At 45.5% G+C, this 19,412-nt stretch overlaps 1 long non-coding RNA gene across 1 annotated transcript; it reads right to left on the bottom strand.

Annotated features, from left to right (window-relative positions):
* Positions 1-2,535: 2,535 nt before the first annotated feature.
* Positions 2,536-13,488, bottom strand: LOC143439259 (uncharacterized). The gene is made up of 2 exons (XR_013107578.1): positions 13,302-13,488; positions 2,536-3,836 (listed from the first exon to the last, which is right to left on the bottom strand). It is a non-coding gene; the product is annotated as an uncharacterized LOC143439259 (long non-coding RNA).
* Between the last annotated feature and the right edge of the window lie 5,924 nt (positions 13,489-19,412).

Genomic DNA, 19,412 nt, shown 5'->3' on the forward strand with positions numbered 1-19,412 from the left:
AAGAAGAATTTGCACATCCTGGGTGAGAAAGTGGGTTTCTCATGTGAAGATGGCAATCTTGCTCTTTCCTCATCCCTTTCCCTCAGTCCCTCTTCTTCCTCACCTCATAAATCAGACTCCACCCTGGAGGATGAACCATGAGCTGCCTAAATTACAAAGTCACTTGTAAGTTCTCCTCATCATCTCACATGTGACCCACAGCACAACCAGGGCCTCTTGGGAGCTTTAGGAGAAGAGGCAATGAATGGGTCCTGGGTCACCTCAGAGGCCTGGCCCTGAGGTTTCCCTGGCCAGCTCCTAGGCTAGGCTGCTATTCCTGTCTCTGTCTTTGGCTCTTTCTCCTCCTCCGAGAGCAGTCTCTGAATAGATTTGCTGAAAGGCTTGCTGTCTGGGTCACAGTCACTCAGCGGGAGCAGCTACTTCTAATCAATGTGCCCAGCCCTCCAGTGACAGCCCCGTACCTGCCTGCGCTGTAAGCAGGTCTCATGGTGAATTAATTTTTTTCAAATGACTAATTGAGCCGGGCGGTGGTGGCGCACGCCTTTAATCCCAGCACTTGGGAGGCAGAGGCAGGTGGATTTCTGAGTTCGAGGCCAGCCTGGTCTACAGAGTGAGTTCCAGGACAGCCAGGGCTACACAGAGAAACCCTGTCTCGAAAAAACAAAACAAAACAAAAAAACAAAACAAAACAAAAAAAAAAACTTCAAATGACTAATTGAATTTAAATAGACTGAGAGGCAAAGGTTGTCCTCTGCTGACAGTGTGGATTCCTCCAGACCCCCGCAGAGACCTCTGCCCCAGGCAGCCAGCCTCTGGCAGGAAGGTATGATTAGGCTCTGGGACCTACTCTGGGGACCTCTGCCAGAAAACTACCCAGAGAGAATTCCCAGGGACTTCTTGTCCCTGCCCAGGGCGGTTAGGGCTTTCAATGTTCTCAGACAGATGTCAGAAGGGTCCACAAACCCAAGTAAAAGGCCATTATATTCAGGGCTGGAAGGGTTCAGCCATTAAGACAACCAGGGTTCGTACATGTGGCTCACAACCATTTGTAACTCCACCTCCAGAGGATCCAATGTTCTGGCCTCCATACACATTGTACACATATAGATATATGCAGGCAAACCACTCATACACATAAAATTAAATGAATCTAAAAGAGAAAACACTATACTCTTCATATTTAAAACACAAACTTGGGACCTAGGAATAGCTCAGCTGGTAAAGTGCTTGCCTTGCATGAATGATGTGCGGAGTTCTATTCCCCCCTCACCCATGGAGAAAAGAAACACATGGTATGTCCTTGTAACATCAGAGGAGGGAGACTGAGACAGCAGGATCTATGGGGCTTACCAGCCAGACAACCTGAACTACTCGGTGAACCCCCAAATTTTATCTAAAAATACAAGGTGTACAGTGTCCTGAGGAATAATACCAGAAGTTAACCCTTTGGTCCCTGTAAGCATGAGCCTATAGGGAACACACATACACACATACACACACATACATACACACATACATATACACATATACATACATACACACATACAGATACACAAATATATACACAAATACATACACACATACACACACATACATATACACATAGAGGAAGAGGAGGAAGAGACAATGAAGACCACTCACAACCCCATATGCTCAGAAGCCTTCAGAAACCTGGGTCAATAAGTGATAGGAATGGGGGCTGGGCAAATAGGAAGCATTAAAAATTGTTTCAAAAAATAAATTACTTCTAGTCAAGTACAGTGCCTTACACTTGTAGTCCCAGCACTGAGGATACTGAGACAGGAGGATGGCCTCAAGTATGAGGCCAATGGTGGGCACAATAGGCCCTTAGGCTGAAGAAGCTATAATATTGTACACGTGAGTGAGGGCTAGGCTGAGGCTGTCAGTTCTAGGACAGATATCTCAAAGTAGAACACCACCTCAAAAGGCAAAAATAAGGACTGAGGATGCATCTCAGTGGGCAGAATGGCGGCATGTACTTATAATCCCAGTATCTAGGAAGTGGAGACAGGAGGGTCAGTGGTCAAAGTCATCCATGGATACATAGTGAGTTTGAGGCTACCTAAGACTGCCTCAAAACAATAATAATAATTATAAATAAATTACTACTAGATAGACAAACAAAATAGACATTCAAGGGTGGATTTGACTGGTGAGGAACCTGCACATTGTTACACTTTGATGGACATTTACACTGGCCTTCTGTTCTCTGCCTCCTGTCTCACTTGCCACTCCCACAGGACTGAGCCTCTCTTGGCAAGAGTTCTCTGTGTTCCCACTCTCCATGAATTCAAGGGTCAGCTCAGCTCCAGGCTCACTTCTGGCTACAGCACACACCTGATAGCCCAGATCTCTCGCTGCACTAACGGCCCTCTACCCTTTAGATACAAGCCATGGGTGCATGGAGTGGAGGCCCTCCAAGTTTGAACCAGTCTTCTCTGATGTGATTGCCAGAACTTGTTCCCAAGTTACTGGCTCTCACTGGGGGCCATTTGACCCCTTGGAGAGCTCTGGTAATGTCTAGAGACCTTTTATTTTTCATTGTCACAATTTGAATACGGGGAGGGCTAGTGTTATGGAGTACATCGTGGTCAAGAACTCTTTGGGACATTCTGGAGAGCACCAGACAGCCACGACAATGAAAGATGACAATGATGTTGAAACTCTCTGGGTCTGGTCCTGGCTGAGCTCTCTTGGGCCAGGTTATGACTTGGTTCATCCTGTGGGCTCTCAGGGTCAGCAACATGGGGTCTGACCTGCAGGAGGCACTCAGTGTGGGCATGCAAGTGGGTCTTACAGCAGGGATGAGGACTAACGAGAACAGCCCACTCTTGGCACCACCTAGCTTGGTGCTGAGCCGAGGAAGTTGATGCATGTGCTCGCTCTCCTTCATGGCTCATGCTGCAATTGGGTTCACTAACAGGATGCTGGTTTGCTCTAGGAAGGCTTCCAAGGCACAGTAGGACTAGGTGTTTGTTTTAGATGGGCTTTTAAGATTGCAAGAACATAACAGAGCTTCTTAAGTTGGAAGACTCAGGAGAGATGGGAATGGAAAGCCAGACTCTGGGAAGAACAAGGCCATGTGAGGGTGAACTGGGTTAAGACACTTCAGCACCTTCCATAAGACAATACAGATGCATCTCTGTCTCTCCCACCATCCCACCCCCACCCCAGGTCCATCCAGACATTCCTGTTTCCCCTTTCCTTGAACCCTATGAGTCCAATTCATCCACAGTGCCTAGAACCCATAGTACCTTTTATGAGCCCTGGGAAATATTTTCTTTAAAATGAATACAATGATACGAGTTAGGGGTGTGGTTCAGCTGTGGAGTGCTGCTAGCCTAGCATTCATAAGGCTGGGTTCCCTCGGCACCATGGACGTGTGTCATGATCTTCATGGTGTTGGGATTGACAAAGGTTGAGATGGCTCAGCAGTTGAGAGTGCTGGCTGCTCTTCCAGAGGTCTTGAGTTCAATTCCCACAAAACACATGGTGGTTCAACAATCATCTGTAATGGCTACATAAAATAAATAAATCAATCAGAGAGGCTCGGCTCAGGTAGGAGCTGTGTTCAGCATTTATGACAGTCAGCTGAATGAGGAGGCAGGAAGCTCATCTCAGCAGGGGTCTCTGTAGGGAAGCAGTCCCAGGCTACTGTCATCAGGAGGACGGTTGGTACTGTGTGCCCACACTGTTGATGTCCATACTCAGCAAGGGGACGGCCTTGCTATTCCCATGGATCTGAGGCACCCATGCCTTTGGCATGGTCTTGTTCATGTCAGCAATATACATTCACTCAGGAGTTAATTCACTTTCTACAGAGAAGGAAGGAAGGATAATAACAGGTTGAAAATTATGAAAGTGTAGTGTGGTGATGGAGCCCCAGGTACTTGGGATGCAGGGACCAGTCTGGAAGACATAAGAGGACCTTGTCTTGATGATGGGGCATGATGGTGGTGGGGGTGGTGATGATGGTGATGGTGGTGGTGATGGTGGTGGTGATGGTGATCGTAGTGGTGGTGGCTGATGCACACAGACTGTCACCTTATAATCCTTTAACTGTCTGTAAAGGATGGGGCACAAAGACCCTGCCTACCCTTTCTTTCCCTTCCTCTCTTCTAGTCCTGGGTGCAACTCTACTACAAAGCAGATCTGATTTTTCTGTAAAAATCCATAGAGGAGCCTTTTGGAACACAAACACAGGACTGGGTGTACTCTGATGTTGATGAATGGTCTTTGGTAAAGCGCTTTCCGGAATGGACTCTATTAAGTCAATTTAATTCTTTGATCAATTTCCTATAAATCCCAGTTAAACTATTTCCAATGTTTTCCTTTCTTCATTTCCAGTTGACCAAAACTATTTTCATCAGAGCCTAATTCTTTTCCCCTTAAATTTTATAGCAGAAATTTGTCTCATGGGTTGATGTTTGTCAATATCAAATCCTCACTGATAAGTTTCTGCTGTGGCTGGTTTTGTTGGTTTTGTTTTATTTTGTTGCCTGTTTTTCTACCCTGTTCATCTTCTGGGGTCAAATTTTTATCTCAATTTTGTTGAGGACATTTGATTCTTTCATGAGATCTGGCAGATACAGCCTATCTAGTGCAGCCATTTGCTTTTCCATATACTTGTTAAGACTTTAAGAGTCTGCAACTTGGCCGGGCGGTGGTGGCGCACGCCTTTAATCCCAGCACTTGGGAGGCAGAGGCAGGCGGATTGCTGAGTTCGAGGCCAGCCTGGTCTACAGAGTGAGTTCCAGGACAGCCAGGACTACACAGAGAAACTCTGTCTCGAAAACAAAACAAAACAAAACAAAAAAAAAAAGAGTCTGCAACTTGCTGGGCAGCGGTGACACACGTCTATAATCCCAGCACTTAGGAGGCAGAGGAGGAGGGGATTTCTGAGATTGAGGCCAGCCTGGTCTACAGAGTTAGTTCCAGGATAGCCAGGGCTACACAGAGAAACCCTGTGTCAGAGGTTTAAAAAACAACAAATCTGTAAAAGTCTATAGCTTTTTCTGAGATTAAAATATGAAGAGAATGTGACTTAGACTTTTGAGATACAGCAAGAGGATGCACAGGAGAGGAGATCAGAAGACATCCTGAGCTGAGTTCTTGGGGAATCTTTGGAGTGTCCTGAGGAGTGAAAGGCCCATTGTTGGACCTAAAGATCCAAACCAATGGATGCACTTCCCCAGAAACACTCACAGACAGCAGATTTGATGCAATAACATAAGGTGTATTGATGATAAGATGATAACCAGTATACTGGGGCTCCCTTACTCGCAGGTAAGAGGAATCCCGAGCTGAAGCTAAAAGCAGCTTGCTTATATACCATTTTTACAGAGTTCACAAGGACAGTTAATTACTTCTCAAACAATAACCATAAAGGATTTCAAACAGCTGTTCCCAGGCCTGGTTTCTAGGTAACTCAAATTTGCACTTTATCTTTACAACAAAGAGGGTCAGCTTAAGTGGCTTCTGTTTACCCAGGTGTACTGTGTTAAGGGCTCATCTCCCTGATAAACTCTTATCTTGGGCCCTTCTTCCTGGAATGTTTGAGTCTTTGGAATATGCTCTCCCCAGGATGTGCCTCTGGGGCAGCTAATATTTGAGTGTAAATTGAAACTCAAACTTAAGGATCTTTTAATTTTAAGTTCAAGCTGAGACCTGAAATTACATTCTTACACCATCAAGTGAGAACATGGAAATGCTGTCTTCGGTTCTAGCTGATCTCCTTGTTTGAAGTCTTAAGTTATGAGGATTCCTTTGGGCACTCTTGGGGCAGCTGTGGCATGCTGGTTAATGCCTGGTCACCTGGGGGAAGGGAACCTCAACTGGGAAAATTCCTCCATTGGGCTGGCCTGCAGGTAAGTCTATGAGGCATTTTCTTGTTTAATGACTGAGGTGGGAGGGCCCAGCCCACTGTGAGTAGTGCTGTCACCATCCCTGGGTAGTGGTCCTGGGGGTGGGGGGCAAGGGAATGGAGGAATATGAAAGACAACTGACTGTAAGCCTGCACAGAAACCTGGTGATATACTGCTACTTGGAACTGTAAACTGAAATCAATCCTTCCCTTCCTATGTTCTTTTGAGTCATAGTGTTTGACCCAGAACCAGAAAGAAAATGGGGACACATGGTCTCCAGCTTGTGATATGAAATATGACAACATGCACCTGCCTGCCACTGGACCAGCAGTTCTTGGAAAGAAGGGAAGGCCAGGAGAACCTGGTGTCTAGAGGCCTTAGAAGAACAGTGCATCTTCATTGCGGTCATCCATTAGAAAGCTCTTTTAAATAGCCCTGAACAGCAAGAGGGGCCACTTTGGGTTTGCAGATGATAGAAGGGAATTAGCCTAATAAGGAAGTCCTCTTCTTTCAGACCAGGTGAGTTTCTCTTGAGTCTCAGACCCTCTAAGAAAAAGGGGGATGGGGAAACCTAAGGCACACTCTTCCCAGTTGGCAGAAATTGTCAGGAGGCCTCTTAACATTCCTGGAGCCTGGAGTAAGAGCACAGTGGGGAGGGGTGGGTTATCGTGGTGGAGAGGGTGCCAAGCTTAAACAAGGGCTTGGGCTCACTCCCGTGCACCATGGCAGGAAGAGAGTCCAAGTAGAAGCCTAGAAGCCTATCATGTATTTAGAGATTTTGATCCAGTGACTCTTCAATGCGATCTGTACCTAGAGAGGAATTAGTATGTACAAGACAGAATCTGTACTTTCATATTTATTGCAGTGTTGTTTACAGCCAAGACACAAAATCAAGCTACATGTCCATCAACGGATAAAGAAACAGTAGCAGTACACTGGGAATGTAACTCAGCTGGTAGGGAGCTTGCCTAGCATGCACAAACCCTGTTTCACCCCCAGCTTAGCATAAACCAGCATGGAAGCAGGCCTATAATCCCAGGATTTAGGAAATGGGACAGAAGACCCAGAAGTTCAAGGCTGTCTTGGGCTCCTTGAAATGCCTGTCTCAAAAATAAATAAATAAATAAATAAATAAATAAGCAAAATTTTAAAAAGACACAATCTGTGTACACAATTTTATCTAACCATTTAAAAAAACAAACAAACAAAAAAAAAAACCTAAAAAACAGGATAGAATTCTGCTGTTTATCCAGTGGCAACAGCATTGAAACTTAAGTGGCCCAGGAGGTCACTATGTCACATGAAAAAAGTCAGAGCAACAAAAGGTAGCTGCCCCCTGAGCTCCCTCACCTATGGGTTCTAAGAAAGTTGCTTTGGATATAGCTGTTGAGATCAACATGGCGGCTGCCAGGGGCTAGGTAGTTGGGCTTATGTTGACCAAAAGATACACATTTGGGCTGGTGAGACAGCTCAGCAGAAAAAGGTACTTCTGGCCAAGACCAAGGACCGGAGCTGGACCCTTGAGACCCACATGGTGTAAGAAGAAAATTGAATTCCACAAGCTGTCCTCTGACCTCTGCGTGTACACACACACACACACACACACACACACGTAAATAATTATTTTAAGGACATACAATTTCAGTAGAAATAAGCAATATAGTGACTCTAGTTAATTAGATTCTTGAAACATTCTGAGAGTGGTTGTAAATAAAGTATTCCATGTTGAGTGATGCATGTGTTAGTTCAGCTCAGGGAGGCTAGCATGTATGTTTGCCATGCTTAGCCTCAGCAGTGAATTTCACAAACCTAGAGTCATCTGGGAAGAACTTTCACCTGAGTGACTGTCCAGATTAAAGTGGCCTGTGGCCACTTTGTATTTTCTTGACTGCTACTTGATGCAGCAGGGCTCAACTGCCCACTGTGGGCGGTTCTATCCCTAGGTCACTGGTCTTGGGCTGCTAAAAGAGACAGCCAGAGGAACAAGCAGTAAACAGCAGTTCTCCATGGCCTCTGCTTCAGTCTCTTAACTTTCGTAATTGCCCTTCCCTCAGGATCAATAACTATACTCATTTTCAATGATGCAAAGAGTCAGGAAATACTTATTTGTGGGGTCAATGAGATACTTCAGCTGGTAAAAGTGTTTGGCAAGCAAGCCTGAAAACCTATATTTCATCCCTAGAATCCATTAAAAATGAAAGGTAGGTGCTGCAGTGATAATTTTTGGTTTCTTTAAAAATCAAGTTATGTTGTGTGAATGTTTTTGTTTCAATCCCAGGTGTGGGATAAGAGGCTGCATCATGGCAGGTTTTTATGATTTGCCTCGTGCACTAGCAGGAGCATGATCTTTGCCAGCTGCAGTTTAATCGTTGGGGGAGGGGAATCTGGGGCTCATATAAATGGGACAGCCCCAAGAGGACCTGGGGTTGCTGCTGTTGTTGCTCCCAGTTGCTCTTGTTGCAGTATGACGAGAAGAAGAAACTGGAGATATCCTGATGAAGATTGAACTTGCCCTAAGAAAGTCAATGTCTCTAATCAGCAGGAAGTAATTAAAAGAGGTCTGCACCCCCTTTCCCCTCTAACCTTCTTTTTCTCCCTCCTACTGGGAGATTGGAAGAGATAGGGGTGGAATAAATGTTCAAACAGAGGTAGAAGTATAAGAACCCAATAAAATACCTAAAAACAAATACACCAACAAAGTGCAGGGCTAAAGAGATGACTCCATGATTAAGAATACTAGCTACTTTCACAGAGGACCCACAACCACCTGTAACCCCAGATCCAGGGCATCCGATGGCCTCTTCTGACCTCCTTGGGCACCAGGCGTACAAGTGGTATTCGGATCATACATACAGCTGAAAAGCTCATACACACAAAATAAGTGATTTAAAAAAAAAAAACAACTAGATGTGGTGGTATGCAACTATAATCCCAGGACCCACAGTGAGGGTGTGGGTGGAGAAAGGAAGACTGCCTGGAAGCCGACTGGCTACCTGGTCGGGGCTACCCTACACGGAGATATGGCCTGCCTCTACACAGTGGAAAAGAATAGCTAATTTCTAAGAATTGTCCTTCCACCTCCACAGGCAAACCTACACACACACACACACACACACCTTTTTTATTTTTTAGATAGGGTCTCAATGTGCGTAGATGTTAGTCTTAAACTCAATATGTAACTCAGACTGGGCTTGAACTCATGACCTTCCTGTCTCTGCCTACAGAGTGCTGACGTTACAAGTAGGTGCCACTGCACATGGATATAGATGTCTGGTGGAGAAGCCTTATTTAACTGTCATGTTGTAATGGTTTGCTAGGCCTGCAGTTCCCACACACAAGGGAAGCACACTCAGAAGGCTGACAGTTGACAAGGAGGTCTCAGTGGGATGGTGTCTTCCTCCTCTTTCCTGGGCCTGTGGAGAAGGACCTTCTCATAGTCTTCATGGGATTCTTCCTCAGTGTAGATCCTGTCCATGCACAGTGGATTAGGGCCACCCCACTGACCTCACTGGAATTTAACTATCCCTCCAAAGATAGCCACTGGGTGGACTTCCACATATAAATGGCTCAGAGGTAAATGGCTCAGAGTCACAGTTCAGTCATGGAAAGTGCCATCTTCTTGTCCTGCCTTTTGTGTCCAAGTCTCTAACCCTGGACTCCTTTCTCATGACCCTGCCTACTCCTGTCCCTCCTGCTTGTGCTTCTATCCACCACTGTGGGGCTGGTGAGCTCAGGCCAGCATGGCATCCCAGAAGGAGAGCCCCTGGTCATGTCTCTGTTTAGCCAGAAGTTGAAACAAAGACACGTGAGAAGAGGCAGACAGAAAACTTGGCTGGCTGGTCCCATGCTGCTGACATCAGAGTTAGCCCTGGGAGCGCAGGGGGCCCAACAATTTCCTTTGGAAAATGGGCTGATGCATAAATTGCTTTAGTAGAGGACTTTTGCTTATTTAGTCTTCATGGTTTTCTCATATTGATTTCTAAAAAATACAGTGTTAGTCAGGGTTCTCTAGAACAAAAGTTACACACACACATATATATGCACTCAATATATAGATGCATATATATGATATATGATTTACTAGATTGAATTTTACAGCTGTACATGCCTGTGATCCCAGCATTTGGGGTATGGGGACAGGAGGATCAGGCCATGTTCAGCTCCTTAGTGAATTCGAGGCCAGTCTGAGATTCATTAGGTAATTAACAGTGATCATTCTAGTTCAGTGGTCCTCAACTGGTGGGTCATGACTCCATTGCAGGTCAAGTGACCCTTTTACAGGGGTTCCCCAAGACCGTTGGAAAAACAATACCAAAAACAGTAGGCACAGGGCTGACACTATGGAAAAGATGTGAGGGAACCCTTTTAGGCCTGCCTTTGTGAGCCTACTGCTGGCTGGGCAGATAAGTAGGGACAAAGAGAATCTTTGCCAAGGGAACAGACCTAGGGAGCTGGGAGAAAGGTAGCCCAGAGAATTGCATGGCCACTTTGATAAGCTCATAGCTATGGGGAGGCTTCAAGGGGCCACAGGAGCCAGACTGGCTGACAAGTAGTGGGCAGACATGTTGGGCCTTGGGGCCAGCAAGAGTTGTCTTACTGGAAGAGGAGTCAGGCCAGTCCTTCCAGAAATATCCAAGGTCACTCTGGAAGACAAAGATGAATTCTGAATTCACTCTGATTTTTCTCCCAGTCGACTGCCCCAGGGCTTTCCTGAGCTGCTCTGTAAGTGTATGAGTGCATGGAGTTGGGTGATAAAGCACCTCAGGCAGGCAATTACCAGCTGCTATCTTGTCTAAGCATCGGCTTTCTAGATCTGGCTCTGCTTCGGCCTCGTTGAAGAGGAGATGAAAAGGAGCTCAAAGATACCTTAGTTCAAAAAAGCCTCCCAGCCATGGTAATGTTACACACCTTTGATCCCAGCACTCAGGAGGCAGAGGCAGCAGACTCTCTATGAGTGTGGGGCCAGCCTCCTTTACAGAGAGAGTTCCAAGACAGCAAAGGCTAACAGAGAAGCCCTGTCTTGAAAAACCAAAACCCAAACCAAAACACAGAAAACAAAACAAAAAAACCCACCACCACCACCAACAACAACAAAAGACAAAAACAAACAAAAACTAAACCAAAAAAAAGTCTCCCAGTTAAGGCCCACTCTACTAGATGGATCTGATGCCTGACACTGCTGGGGTGGCCAAGAGCCTAAGAGTGGATAGGATATGGGCCTAAGGGACAACCAAATACTATTCTCTATTACTCTGCTAAAGGAGCATGGCAATAAAATGACTCCTCGTCCCCATTCAGCCCTCATCTGAGAAGCTTCCTCTTGCAGTAGATGGGAGACCCACCTGGATAATGTGCAGAGAACAGAGGTTTTACATTTAGTCTTCAATGGTATGTCTTCATCAACTCCTCCCCTCAGGGCTCAGGCGGAAGTGTAAAAGAGGAGCTTGAAAGAACCAGCGGGTGTGATGAATCCAAGGAAAGAGTCTTCCAGGCACAGCAGGGCTGGTACACATACAGACTCACAGGGACTGTGGCAGCCTGTGCTGGGTTTGCAGGGGCACCAGCCATCTGGGTACCAGTGCTGAGGGAGGGAGGTACACATGGGCTCTCACCCCTAGCCAAGAGGCTATCTGCACTTGAGACTTGCTTGCAAAGAAAATGTTAGTTTTCTCCAATGGAGTCTCACTGCCTATACAAATCACACTTGTGGGCAGGCCCCATGCTCAGAGCTAGCTGGCCAACACAAAACAAACACAATGTTATTTTTGTAGACTTTTTGTCTCATTTTGCTTTGTTTAGGCTATTTGTTTGTCTTATTGGGCTTCTGTGTGTATATGATGGTCTCCAGTTGTGTTTTTGTGGATTTGTGTGCCTGTAAGTTTCTCTTTTTTTTGTCTGTTTTTTTTTTTTTCTAAAAAAAGAAAGGGATGGAGATGGGTGGGTGGAGAGTTCATGGGGATCTGGGAAGAGTTGTGGGAGGGGAAAAGTGTAATCAGGTATATTGTATAAAAATATTTCTTCTAAAACCAGTCTTTTCATACTTGCTCTAGTCTCCATCAATAATTCTAGAGAAAAGTGCAGATCTTTCAGGGCTGCAGTGACTGTACTTGTAAGAAAATGAATGAGCTAGAGAGCCTTACTGTGGATGGATAGGAGCAAGAGAGAGAACCCAGCCTGAGGAAAAGCTACAGATGGAGCATGGGAGAGCCTTCAGTGAGAGCCTCCATCAGCCTTTCAATGCTTAGGGCCATGCCCATACTGGTAAGCGCTGAGCATGCAACAGTGCCATCTAGTGAGACTAAGTGGGATATGCTGGGAGAGGACTCAGTAAATAGGGGCTGTGCTCTGGGAGGGTGATGCTGAAATCAAAGGTACAGTGATGGAGGCAGGGGCTCCAGGATCCAGAGAAGGTGAGAGATTCTCAGAGGAAAGGAAGACTGAGAGACAGAAGAGAGACTCGAGTCCAAGCATGTGCCTTAGGTTTGGGACAGGTGAAAGGTGACATAATGGAGAAGGAAGACTAGCCCCAGGGCCTGCTGAGGGTCCTGTGATTTAGAGGTGAGAGTGCTGTCAAATGGGACTGTTTGAAAGGTGATGGTAGCAAAGCCTGTTAGCTTTCTGTCTGCTTCTGGAAATGTATCTCCCCTACACAAGGATGCATTTTCAGGTTTATTCACTGTAGCAGTTTGCAACAGTAAATATTGGAAAGACTGATACTCAGTAATATGGACATTTAACTCTGGATACTAAACTATCCTTATCAGTGCCGGCCTTAAGGAGTGGAGCTTGAGTCACAGAACGCAGGTGTGGATACATCATCCTCAGAGATCAACAGGGGCAGGGATTAAGTGAGATAGAATCAATTTGTAGAAGACAAAGGGTAGATTCTGGTGGTCGCACAAGCGCAGTGGGCAGATTTTATTCAACTCCGTATATCCAGGAAACATCAAAATCAAGAATTTTAAGGCTAACGACGTGTAGCTTAGTGGTAACACTTTTTACCTAGCATTGTGAGGCTCTAGGTTTGATCCTCATCGCACGTGCGTGCGAACACACACACAGAGGGAGAGAGAGGGAGAGAGGGGAAGACAGGGAGAGAGGGAGAGAGGGAGAGAGAGAGGGAGGGAGGGAGAGAGAGAGGAAGAGAGAGAACTGGAGGACCCAGAGACAGGGAATTTAACAAAAGGTTGACTGCCAAGCTGGTATAGACTTCAAGATCATACTGGTGGATACACTGTAAGTTTGAGGCCAGCCTGGGCTACAAGAAACTCTTGTCTCAAATTAAATATCAAAAGTTAGATAAAATGTATACGTAGAACTAAGTGAAAAAGTAAAATATGAAATGAATAAGATGATGTGGTGACTTGAGGTCAACCGGCCACCCTGAGAGTAGAACATGCCCGACCACGGCTTTACCTCCTTAGAACTTCTCTGGACGAAGACAGGGAGACCTCGGTTTCTGCGTCAGAACGGAAGGGCGGAAGGGCCAGGATTTTCCTTCTAGGGTTTTCTCCTGTGCTGCTCTACTCAGAGCTCCCGCTGGGTCCACGGGTTGCCAAGGAAACAAGCGAGCACACCTAGCGGCGCCAGGGCTCCCCGAGGCCCCGCCCCTTCACCGCATGCGGTCGCTGATTGGCCAAGGAGACGAGCGAGCGCACCTGTTGGCCGTGAGAGCTCCCCGAGGCCCCGCTCCTCTGCCTGTTTGAAATGCGCCGGGCGGGCGCACACTTGGGCTCGCAGCGTCGCCGCCTGGCTCTCCTCAGGTTGAGTCCCGGTCCCCGCGGCCGCCGTCTGCACCGCTTGGTCCCCGCCAGTCCTGCTCGGTCGGAGCCCGACGTCCCGCGCGCGCGTCAGCACAGCACGGAGCCTTCCGTCATGAAGTCGGCGTGAGTACCAGGAGGGGACTGGTGGGATGATGGGTGGGGGTCGCCGCCCTCCTCACGCTGAGACTGGGGGCTGCCCGGGAGCTGGGTCCGGACGCGTAGGCCGGAGCTCCGCGCCGCAGAGTTGTGGTGGCTGCCGACGCCGGCGTGTCCCCGCACAGTCCTCTCAGCCCGCGAAGGCTGACCCCCAAATCGGGGCTGTGTGCCGCTACCTCCCGGGGTTGCCATCCTTCGGGCCGCCCATCCTTCCCCGGCTTCTCTGCTCCGCCCGCTGAGCAGGTGGCCGGTCTGGAGACCCCGGGAGCGCGCAGCCGGGTGCGCGCTGCCACTTCGGGGAGTTGAGTCTCCAGAGCTCCTTCCGCATCCTTGTCTAGTTCTAACCTTGAGGTCAGGGTCCTTCTGCAGCTCAGTTACCTCGAGCTATCTTAGTCCCCAGGCTATCCCACTGGCCTACGAATCTTATGATTTAATTTGTGTTACATATGCTTGTAGTCTATAAATGCGAAAGAAAAAACCTAAATGATAGAGAATTTTGAAATAAATCAAAATGTTTTTATATTGTTTACTTAAAATAGCATGAAATTTCACCATTGTGAATAATCTCCTCTTCCTGCCCAGTATCAGCAAATCCCTGAATTTGTTCTCCAACTTGGGGAAAAAAATGAAATCAAACAAAAGTCCCCCTGGGTACTTCTGGTATCAAAAGTGTATTTTCCCAATCACAGTTTAAGGAGTTAGATTACATGTACCACATTTCTCTCATGCAGTTTATTATTGTTTATATTCATGTTATTTGCTGTACAGTATTTTGGGATTGCTGGAAAATGATTTTTTTCTATTTTTTTTCTTTTTTTCATGTGAAAATCTTTATGGGATATTTTATTTACATTTCAGATGCCATCCCCTTTCCCCATTTCCCCTCCCTAGAAAACCCCTATCCCATCCCCACTTTTGCTTTTATACTATTTTTTAATGTTAATCAAAGGCTTTATAATACTGGTATTATTATACTACTGAGGTGTATTGAGAGAGTTTTTCTGTCTAATGAAGTAGAGAATAAATGAATAAATGTGAAGTAGTAGGCTAAGCTAGTACTGTGATACCAGAGTTTAGGGGGCTGAAGCAAGAGGGTCATGAGTTCCAGGCCAGCCTGTGCTGTAGAGGGAGACCTGCTTCAAATACAGTGACAGTAACAAAGAATATAAAGATATGTGTAGCTATGGATAGAATTCTATTAGTTCTCCAGATGTTGTAGGAGGGTAGTTACTTTGTGGTAGGGAAGAGGTTTCTTGTTTAAAGTAAAACTGCCTTTATGGACGTTATATCCTGAACTGACAATTAGTAGACAAGTAGTTTCATATAATAAGGCAGGAAGTCAGATTTTCTGAAGGAATGGGAATATAGGAATGTAGAAAATAGATGATTGACTCAGGCTTTCTGCTTTAGAATGGCCATTCATTCTTTTGTTTGTTGAGACAGGGCCTTAGTCTCTAATCTGTCTGTCCTGGAGCTTGCTGTGTAATCTATGGTGCCTGTAAACTTGTGGCAAATTGTTTACCTCATTTTCTTATGTGCTGAGATTCCAGGCCTGAGCCGCCACCCTGGGCTGCCACTCAGCTTGTGCACACTGCTGCAGTAACTCTGTTCTATAGACTTCCTGTGTCCTCTGTGCTGCTAACTTTGTCTCCTTATCTCAGCAGCCCACCCCTTCCTGAAGCTCTCTCTCCTTGCCCTCTCCAGCTCTAGGCTGTTTTGTCACTGCCCCCTCCACTGGCTTCTGTCTAGCCTCTGAATACTAAGGTGGCCTGTGTTCAGGGCTCTTCCTCTACCCCCTTCTTTCTCATCTTTCTGTTTTCTGGACAGGGCCTCACATATTAACTTGACTGAACTAGAACTTGTCTTAGCCTCCAGAGTGTTGGGAATACGGGTAGATTTCAGTCACCATGCCTGACCCAGGGGCTCTATTCTCTATCATTCCATGGTTTTAAATGTTCTGGAATTTTTATGACAAACCCACATCTTTTTTTTTCTTTTTGTTCTTTTTTTCTTTTCTCTTTTCTTTCTACATATTTTGAGACAGGGTTTCTGTGTAGTTTTAGTTGTCCTGGAACATTCTCTGTAGACCAGGCTGACTTAAACTCAGAGATCTGCCTGCCTTTGCTTTCCAACTGCTGGAATTAAAGGCTTGTGCCACCACCACCCTGCCCATTTTATGTGCTGAAAGAAGCCCTTGATTCCCTGATAACCCTCTAAATGTTTCATTCTTAGCCATTTCAAACGATGGTACCATTGCTGTCAGTTGCCCAGTCCAGAAACCTGGAAGGTACTTTCCTCTGGCATCTGCTCATATCAGGGCTACATATAGACAGCCTGTCTGTCCTGCCACGTGGATGGTGACTTTATCTTTTCCTGACGGTTCCTTCTGCCACTAGCTGCTTCTGAGCTGGTTACTACTTGAACTGTTTGTGGTGGGAAAGCATTTTTTTATCCTCCTTCAGGGCATTAGATACGTCCTGCCTAACTGCTTTCTAATCTGTCCATTGAGATATGCCCATTGACTGCAGGCCGAGGTAGAGCAATGGAAGATGGCAGCAGAAGTTCTCAGAGGACCAGTCATCAGGTGCTGGTGTGTACTGAGCATGCCTTGAGTAGCATCCACTGCCTTTCCTGAAGCCTCTCTGGTCTGCCAACTTTCATAGGTGGTCTTGTCTAATGGTTTCCACAGAGCTGCAAGAATGATCTTGCCAAGTAGAAAGAGATCTTCTCATTTCTCTGTGCAAAATCTCTCCAAGAATAAAGTCTGTAAATGGGCAAAATCCTGTTCAAGCAGCCTCTTGCTTATCTTCCCATCCTTATCTTTTCAGTCCTCAACTAGTCTTTGGAGATTGTCTGTAAGCCAGAATGGTGCTTACCAGCCACTCTGGCTTAACCTGGACTTCTCCCTGTAAGATGGATGCCTCCTCCTCTTGAATTTCACCTTATTTTGCTTTCTCTGGACTTTTAGGCTACCCCCAACATAAACAGCACCTCACTCTCTGGTATTCAATGTCTCTCTTTTATAACAGTCAGTATGTTGATTTATTGACAGCTGTGCATTGTTTACAGATGAAGGTATGTTCTAGTCACTGGGAAGTTTCACCATTTTGTGAACACGGCCAAATGTGCTTGCATAAATGCTACATCATTGCCATAGTAGACACTGAGGCTGCCCAGACTGTTGCTCTTGGCTCCAGTGGCACAGTACTGCTGTGTGGACTGTAGCAGACAGTTATACTACAGTGTAGTGTACTAAAGTATGCCTATCCAAACAGGTTTCTTTATGCCAGTGGCACCACCTCCTGGAGGAACTTGGTGTGCTTTTTCTCTCTCATTGAACTGAAACATGGGATGCATGTCTGTACTTGTGTTCACTGTCTTTTCCCTGTTCCTTATGTCAGTGCCAGAGGGATCTGCACCTTTCTGTCCTGTTTGTTAAAACAGTTTGGACTAAGTAAGAAGGAATGGGCAGGAAGGTTGGTGGAGCAGCAGGCCTTTGAGGATACAATGGGAGATGAATCCTAATGTACTGAGTTTCAAGTTTGAGCACATAACTCTAAAATACATAGAAACACAAGATGGGGAGACCAAGTACTCAGAGCATTGGTGTGGAAGTGGCTCTCTTACTATTCAGGACTTGGGCAGGGACCTTCTTGCACCTGCTTTCTTTACCCCAAAGAGGGCTTGTTCTTGAGGAAGAGGATGACATGTATTTTCCGTGGGACGGCTCTACATATTCTTGTCAGTGTACATTCATTTCTGAAAACACATTCAGAATGAAGACTTCACAGAGGTCAAAGGTAGTCTATCTGAAGTAGGTGTTTTAAATAAATTTTCTTTTTGAGACCTTTAAATTTTATATGTATGAGTATTTTGCCTGCACATGAGTCTGGTGCTCATAGAGGTCAGAAGAAGGCATCAGATGCCCTGGACCTGGAGTTATACACAGTTGTGGGCCATCATCTTGGTGCTGGGAACAGCTGAACCATCTCTCCAGCCCCTGAAGTGTAGGTATTTTGTCTCTGATGAGTTATTTAATCTTATCATTTATAAAATAGTGCTTTGAGGGTCTGAAGAGATGACTCCTCAGTTGAGAGCATTTGCTGCTCTTGCAGAGGACCTGGGTTTGGTTTCCAGCACCACATGAAGAGCCTCCATGGCCTTCAATTCTGGCCTCCATGGGATAGAAAAATAGAGGAATCATCTGTGTGTCTGTCTTTGTCTGTGTCTGTGTCTGTGTCTGTGTCCGTGTCTTTCTCAATACCTACAATCCTACAGCCATGAGATCAGCTGTGGTTTTAAAATCTTCAGAAATGGGTTGTGGATTTAGCTCAGTGGTGGAACATTTGCCTAGCATATGTGAGGGAGGCACTAGGTTTAATCCCCAGTTACTTGAACCCCCACCTATAATGAATGTCTCTAGGGAAAAAAAATATGTATCTGTACTGAATATAGATAAACGATCTTTCTCATTCTCTCTGCAACACAGAAGATTAACCATTGTATTGCATTAGGGTTAAAATATATTAGATGGTAAATGCTATGCCATTTAAATAGTGACTGTGAGATCCTTTTATATTTATATATCCTTATATAGTTTCTGTGAGAGATCTGAACCAATGTCCCACTGTCCTGGTGGCATAAGTTTATAATTTCAGCACTATAGAGGTAGAGGCAAGAGGATCGGAAATTCAAGTTCTTTCCTTGGTGGCATAGTAAATTCAAGACAACCTTGTGTTATATAAGACTGTCTTAAAGTATTTTTTAATGTCTGTGTTGTACATAGAGGAATCATCTCTGTGTGTGTGTGTACATACACATACATATATATATGTGTGTGTGTGTGTGTATATATATATATACAAATACACAAATAGAAAAATACATTGCCAAAAGTAACATTTATTTTGTATAAGAACTCAGATAATGCTGGGTGGTACATGCCTTTAATCCCAGCACTTGGGAGGCAGAGGTAGACGGCCAGCCTGGTCTACAGAGTGAGTTCCAGGACAGCTAGGGCTACACAGAGAAACCCTGTCTCAAAAAACAAAAAAAAAAAAAAAAAAGAAAGAAAAAAAAAAAGAAAAAAGAGAGAGCAGTGGCCAATGGTAGTGGTGCATGTTTGTGATCCTACCACCTAGAAGCAGAACCAGGAAGATCACTTAAACTTGAAGGCCAGCCTGGTCTGTCTACATTGCAAATTCTAGGCCAGCCATAGCTACATACAGACTGTTTCATACAAACACACTCCAAAGAAGAGAAGAAAAAGAACAACAAATAGAAATTATAATGCTTGAAATTTTTAATACATTTATTTACATATTTTTATTTTATTTTATTTTATTGATAAGGTGTCTCTGTGTAGCCCTGGCTATCCCGGAACTCACTCTGTAGACCAGTCTGGTCTCAAACTCAGATCGGCCTGTCTCTGCCTCCTCAGTAGTGATATTAAAGGTGTGTGCCTCCACTGCCTGGCATACATCTAGGATTATAGGCCATTACCTTGTTTTGCTTTGTTTGTTAACAGGATTTTACACTATAGCCAAGTCTGGCCTATGACTCTCTGTGTAGCCCAGGCTGCCATCAAACTCATGGCAGACTTCCTGTC

The sequence above is a fragment of the Arvicanthis niloticus genome, chromosome 26 (assembly GCF_011762505.2).
Source record: "Arvicanthis niloticus isolate mArvNil1 chromosome 26, mArvNil1.pat.X, whole genome shotgun sequence".
Classification (NCBI taxonomy): Eukaryota; Metazoa; Chordata; class Mammalia; order Rodentia; family Muridae; genus Arvicanthis; species Arvicanthis niloticus.